The following is a 6309-nucleotide window of genomic DNA, read 5'->3' as shown; positions in this document are numbered from 1 at the left end:
GCAGTAGATGAAAAGAGTTTCGATCGAGGTAGGACTCTTGAAGGGCATTTTCGTCATAGTCAAAACTAATTCTCGGTAGAGTAGCCGCGTACACGTTGCATCGCAGAGGAATGGCCGCATGACGGGCGCCAACTACCCCCAATGTGCTTGAAATGACTTAAATGCCCTTGCATGCTGTTGGAATTACGAAATAACCGTACACTCTGGATTTGGAGAGTAGGACTTTTGCTTGAAGAACGTGGGATTGGACGCAAAGAGACACTTTTCATACTCTGTCTGACTATGATAGTTCATACACGTGCAGTCATAAAAAGGCAAGCATAGCACTGACGTAGATCAAATTAGACCGACCAAACCATGGATTCCACTTTCTTTGGTTTATTGATCAAAATTAAGAATTCAGCATAATCCGATTGGTGGGTATTTGATGAACATTTGGATAAAAAGTATTCAACGTCTTAAATTCAACAAACAAATGTGCACTGATAAGAGAATTATTATTGTCCAATATATTTAATTTCAGATTTATATGTTAAATAAAGTGGGCCACTCAATTTGGACGGTTGATTTTGATTTTCTCACATACCCAGTTTGCAATTTCTGCATGCATGTGTATGAACTACCACAGCTTGCCGGAGGATAAAATCTTTCCGGGATACGAATACCCGTCTCTCCCGCTTCGCGCGTCCTTTCTCCGGGAGATGCAAACTGCATTCTCGCGAGTACACTTTCAGGTACTCGCAGCTGAGTCGTGGTCAAGCGAGTCAGCTGGCAGGTGCCACCGTGTAGATTCTCATGAAATGATTAGGATGGTCCCATCTGATTCACCAAAAATTCCCTAATTTTAAAATATACATATATAATAATTACACGTTTCAAACTCCATATATTTCATAAAATAGAAACAAAATTTAATTTATACAATTAAATAAATTTTTTTTCTATAAATACATTTCATTTCATTAGAAAAAAACTTTCAAAAGGCATTATATATATATATAGCCACTCGCAAGTTCAACCTGTTGGATGGTCCAACCGGCTTGGATGCCGTTCCAGTCAGGTGCATTTAATTTCCGTATAAATAAGACAGAGCTACCACTTGAATGATGTTATCTCTGCGCTATCTTGTGCATTTATTGTAATTACTATTAAAGATGGACGACATTTGCTACTCATAGCGTCAATAACGAGGTGGCTACTGACAGTGCTATGCATGCGGGCCCTACTAAGGATGTATTTGTCTTATCCATGCTATCCATCCATTTTTTTCAGACTATTTTACGGCATCAGATGATAAATGAGGAATATACAAATCTCACGTGGACGACATCACAGGAAAGAATGGTGATTGAACACTCACCCTTAGAAACTTCTTAGCGGATACGAATGTTTTCAATTAAGTTGATATTTGTGTTTTCTCTTCATCGAGGTTTAGATGATCTAATCAACAGGATATATGACAGATAAACATTACACTGAGCCCCGGGTAGATTTTAATGGTGGGCATTCAATTGCCATTATTTTCTTGTGACGTGGTTCACTAGAGATTTGGATCTCTCCCATTTTTATGGTACTGCTATATAATGATACGGAAAAATAGATGGACGGCTTGGATAAAACACATATATGTCATTGGGGGCCTGCGAGGCACTTATAGTGGGTCCAATGCAATATTTGTGAGAAAACAATCCATCCGTTATGCTATTTCATGCCGGGGCATGACCAAAAAATCATTATACCACTGATAAGGTTTTCCAACTTAGATGAACTGAAAGCACAAAAATATTATACTGTTAGAAAGCTTTTATAATCCTAAAAATAATTAAATGGTGGACGTTCAAACAACGACTTTAGTTGTTTATCTACCTCATTTTTTGGTTAATATCTTACCATGGTATGGAAAAATATACCAATGAGGTGAATTTCTCAAAAATATCACGGTGGCTCACCTACCTTTTCATGGACGGCTTTTGCTGGCAAACTGATTTCTTAAGTGAAAAAAAATAAAATAATTCGACCTCTTTAGAGGCCTTTAACATGTATGGCCCTTTCTGAGTATACTTGATTGTGGGATCATGTGATAGACGTCCTTTATATCCATGCCATCCATTCATTTCGGCAGCTCGTATATTCAAATCTTGGATCCTTACTCTTTCTCGGGTGACAGACTCTTAGGAGTTTCAACACCCGGTCAAGGGTTCGAGTATCCATGGCTGGTGAAATTTCACCAGTGTGAGTGTGTGGGGGTGCGTGTGTGTAAAAAAAAAGAAAGTATATCCAAATCTCATGTGGACCACCCTATGGTAAAGAGTTGTGATTGGAAGCCCATTATTAAAACCTTATTTGGGCAACTCATCGTTTAGTTGCCATCCAACCTGTTAATGGGGCCTAGCAGACTTGGATGAATGGACTATACAAATGCCGGCTTTATCCAAAACTTTTATGACACCCACGAAATTAAGGGCAGTCTTCTCTCCCAAATGTTTGTGTTAGTGTAGCCCACTTAAATCACAAGTTATCTTGATTTTTTTGGCGTACAAGATCTCAAGCATACATCATTATATGACACATTAGATACAAGATGGGCATCCCATAAAATTTCATTATATGACACATTAGATACTTAGCGCTCATACAACCATAGCCTATTCTACTAAAAAAAACTTCATAAGATTGATGTATGTTTTATTTATATTCATTTATTTTTCTAGCTTGTTTTAAGGCATAAGCTTAAAAAATGAGCCATATCCAAATCTTAAATGCATCACACGGCATGAAAAATGGTGATTGTTGCCTACCATTAAAATTTTCATAAGGCCTACTATAATGTTTATTTACCATCCAATTTGTTAGTTACGCTCTGTAAACCTAGATGAATGGAAAGTACCAATATCAATTTGATCCAAAACTTTTATAGCCTTGAGAAGTTTTTAATGGTGGTTGTTCAATCACTACTGTTTCTTATGTATGCTTAATCACCATTAAAAACCTCTCTTAAGCCAAATAAGTTTTGAATTAAACTCATATTTGTGTTTAACCTTCATCTAGTGACGTATGACCTTATTAATAGATAAAATGGCAAATAAACATTGAGTCCGCCTTAGTAAGGTTTCAACGAAGAGGTCTTGTCGCAGCTGCTTTATGTGATATGGTCTACCCATCAAATACTTCCAACACGTGATCTGTACGTGTGCAACATTAAACCTGTCTAATTGGTTGGCCCTATCACAAGGATCACCTTTAGCAAAAATCAGCCACATCCACTGGTGATTAGCTATTTATCAATGGCTAGAAATTGTTTCCTATGTTGTGGTCCACCCAATGAGCAGATGGGGCTGATTTTTTAACCAGAAAATTCTTATGATTGGGCCAACCTATCCAAGGGGTTTGATTTCAAATGCTTTTAACTGGTTGGAAGTTATTTTCTAGGTGGACTATAACTTGTGGTCCAACCCTGTTGAACTTGAGAGTTACTAATCCAGATACACACACAAATTATCTAATTATATTGACTAAGGTTTTTATTTTTTTACCTCCTTTATATATAATATAATATAGGGATTTTTACTTCAAAATTCATTGAATGCTACCAAAATAATGTTGTTAAGCAGCTATGCTTTTTTAACCCTCCATTATTTTTTCTTTATAAAGTGGAGAATCAAGAATTATGGGGCCCACATGGCATTGACACCAGCATGATTGTTAGATTAATCCCAAAAAATTAAAAAAAATGCAGATACAATCATAAGGTGGGCCAATCTATAGAAAATTAATATACACCATTTAAAATATTCAAATTCAAGTATGGCCCATCTACTAATTTGGTTATCATGATTTTTTTGTTAGCATTGTCAGCATAGTAGATTGCATACGTTGGATGAGTTAGATATTATGCACATGTTGTGTGTGCCTCAACGGTCTTGACTTTCAATAAACTTTAGAGAAAAAAATTTATAAGAGGGAATTTTTTAATATATTGGCATATGCGCACAATATTTTTTTTACTCTATTTTTAGTGCAAACCAGATTAAGTCTGAACCTTTTATTTTTGAAATCTTTGCATTTTAATTTTCTACTGAATTTTGACCATATTTTCAATGATCAAGATTGAATTAATTAAACTTGAAAATTTTTAGAACTTAATTCATTTTTCTTTACACCATTTTGTGAACTATTTGATAGAATATGTCTGAATGTTTTACAACAGGGGACATCGACACTTTAGCAGTTGGACCAAGGCCATTTTTAGTTATCCAAACCCTTTATGTAGAAATTATGATTTTGAGGTTTGGACCCATTGGAGCCACTTCACTCCGGCTGTCTCGGCTCAACTTGAATGAGTCAATTCGGCTCAATGAGACTTTGAGCTAAGTCACCATGAAACTAAATCAGAAATTTTATTTTATTTTATTATTATATTATATTATTATTTATTCTTTTACACACATTCACATTATTAGGGGTGTACACTGAGTTGAACCGAGCTCGACTCAGCTCGACCACTAGCTGACCCCAGCTCGAACTCGGCTCGGCTCGGTTCGATCAGCAGCTCGAGCCAGTTCAAGTTTGAGCCTTTGCAGCATTTTCACAAACACGTGCTGTGCACTTTCAATTTCTTACCACATGTAAAACAACAACAGCTGTTTACAAGTATTTCATCAAACACCTTGTAGGCAATATCAAAATCAAGAAAAAATGGTATTTGTTTCATATACATACCTTCCTTGCCACTAGCTGACACTTTGTTGAGTCATTTCATCAAACACTTGTTGAGCAACATTAATAGCAAAGTAATTGAGTCACCAAACTAGTTTGATTTGATTTGGGGTTTGATCCGAGTTGAGTCGAGCTTGAACTTGGTTCGAAATTTTTTCGAGCTCAAAAAATCAGCTTTACCCGGTTCGAACTCAACTTCAAACCGAGTTGAATCGAGCTTTTCGAGTCGAGTCGAGCGAGCTAACCGAGCTAACTAGGTTCGTGTACACCCGTACACATTATAGCAGGATTTCACTACAATGGGTACTCGAACCCATGACCTTGTATTGAAACTTTTGTGAGTCTACCACCAGGCATGAGTAAGGACCTTAATCCATGACCTTGACCTTGTGTTATATTAGGAGAGTTACTAGGCCTGGTCTCTATGTGACTTGATGACTCAGCCAACTTGAGGTCACTCGTCATGATGTTTAGAATTTTTTTTTTTTCCTTTTTTTTCCTTTTTCTTTTAAGGGGTGTTTGATTTTTCAATTACATTGTATATACATATAAATAAATTATCATTACTTACATGTGTAATGACAGCATCAATGTCAAAGTTGATGTTGGTAAGGAGTTTGTTTGGGTGGAAACTGTCACTAAAAATGAGGTAGAAAATGAATTTGAACAAAAGCTGTGGGCCACTATTATGTATGTGGGGCCAATATTATGTATGTGTATGATCCATACCATCCATTCATTTTCCCAGCTCATATTAGAATATGAGCCAAAAATGAGGCAGATCCACAGCACAAATGGGCCACATCACAATAAATAGAGGAAAGTGAGTGCCTATTGTTGGAAACTTCTTGGGGCTACAGAAGTTTTGGATCAAGCTGATATTTGTGTATTCCCTTTGTCCATGCTCGAGTGATCTCATGAATAGGTTGGATGATAGATACACATCCCTATGAGCCCTAAGAAGGATCCAACTTTCAATGGTGGATGTCATTTTGGGTGTTGTTTCCTGTTGTGTGGTCCATCTTAAAATCTATTTTATTTTTAGGCTCATGCCCTAAAATGAGGCATTAAAATGGATGAACGGTTTGGATCAAACACATGCATCACAGTGGGTTTCATAGAGATGATGTGTATGCAATCTCCAGTGAATCTCTTGCCTGAAATCACATTTTTCGGAGATGTATTTCCACTGGTATTTCACTTTCTACCAAACATGGATAAGTTCTATAATTGCCTATTTACAAATGTTTTTAAGCAACACAGATTTTCCAATCACCCATTCAGGCCGTTTATTCATATGGTTGGCAGCAAGCCATGGTGAAAAAATCACACGGGTCATATGATCCTAAATACATGATCAATAGCTTGAAAAATGGATCGTCAAGAGTTTAAGTAAAGAAATAAAATAGGTGTAAGCATTATCTTGAAACATTTATTCAATAAATCTAACTTTGTACTGCTTGTAATTTCGAAGTAACACTTTGGTTTGATGATTCTAACCATGTGATCTATGGCTTATAAAAAAATGGGCAATTCTAGTAAGTTAGCCCCATTAAAAAACCATTTATATAGATGTCAAACAGATATTAAAGT

The sequence above is a fragment of the Magnolia sinica genome, chromosome 8 (assembly GCF_029962835.1).
Source record: "Magnolia sinica isolate HGM2019 chromosome 8, MsV1, whole genome shotgun sequence".
In the NCBI taxonomy this organism is placed as follows: Eukaryota; Viridiplantae; Streptophyta; class Magnoliopsida; order Magnoliales; family Magnoliaceae; genus Magnolia; species Magnolia sinica.
Note: the sequence above shows the minus strand (reverse complement) of the source record.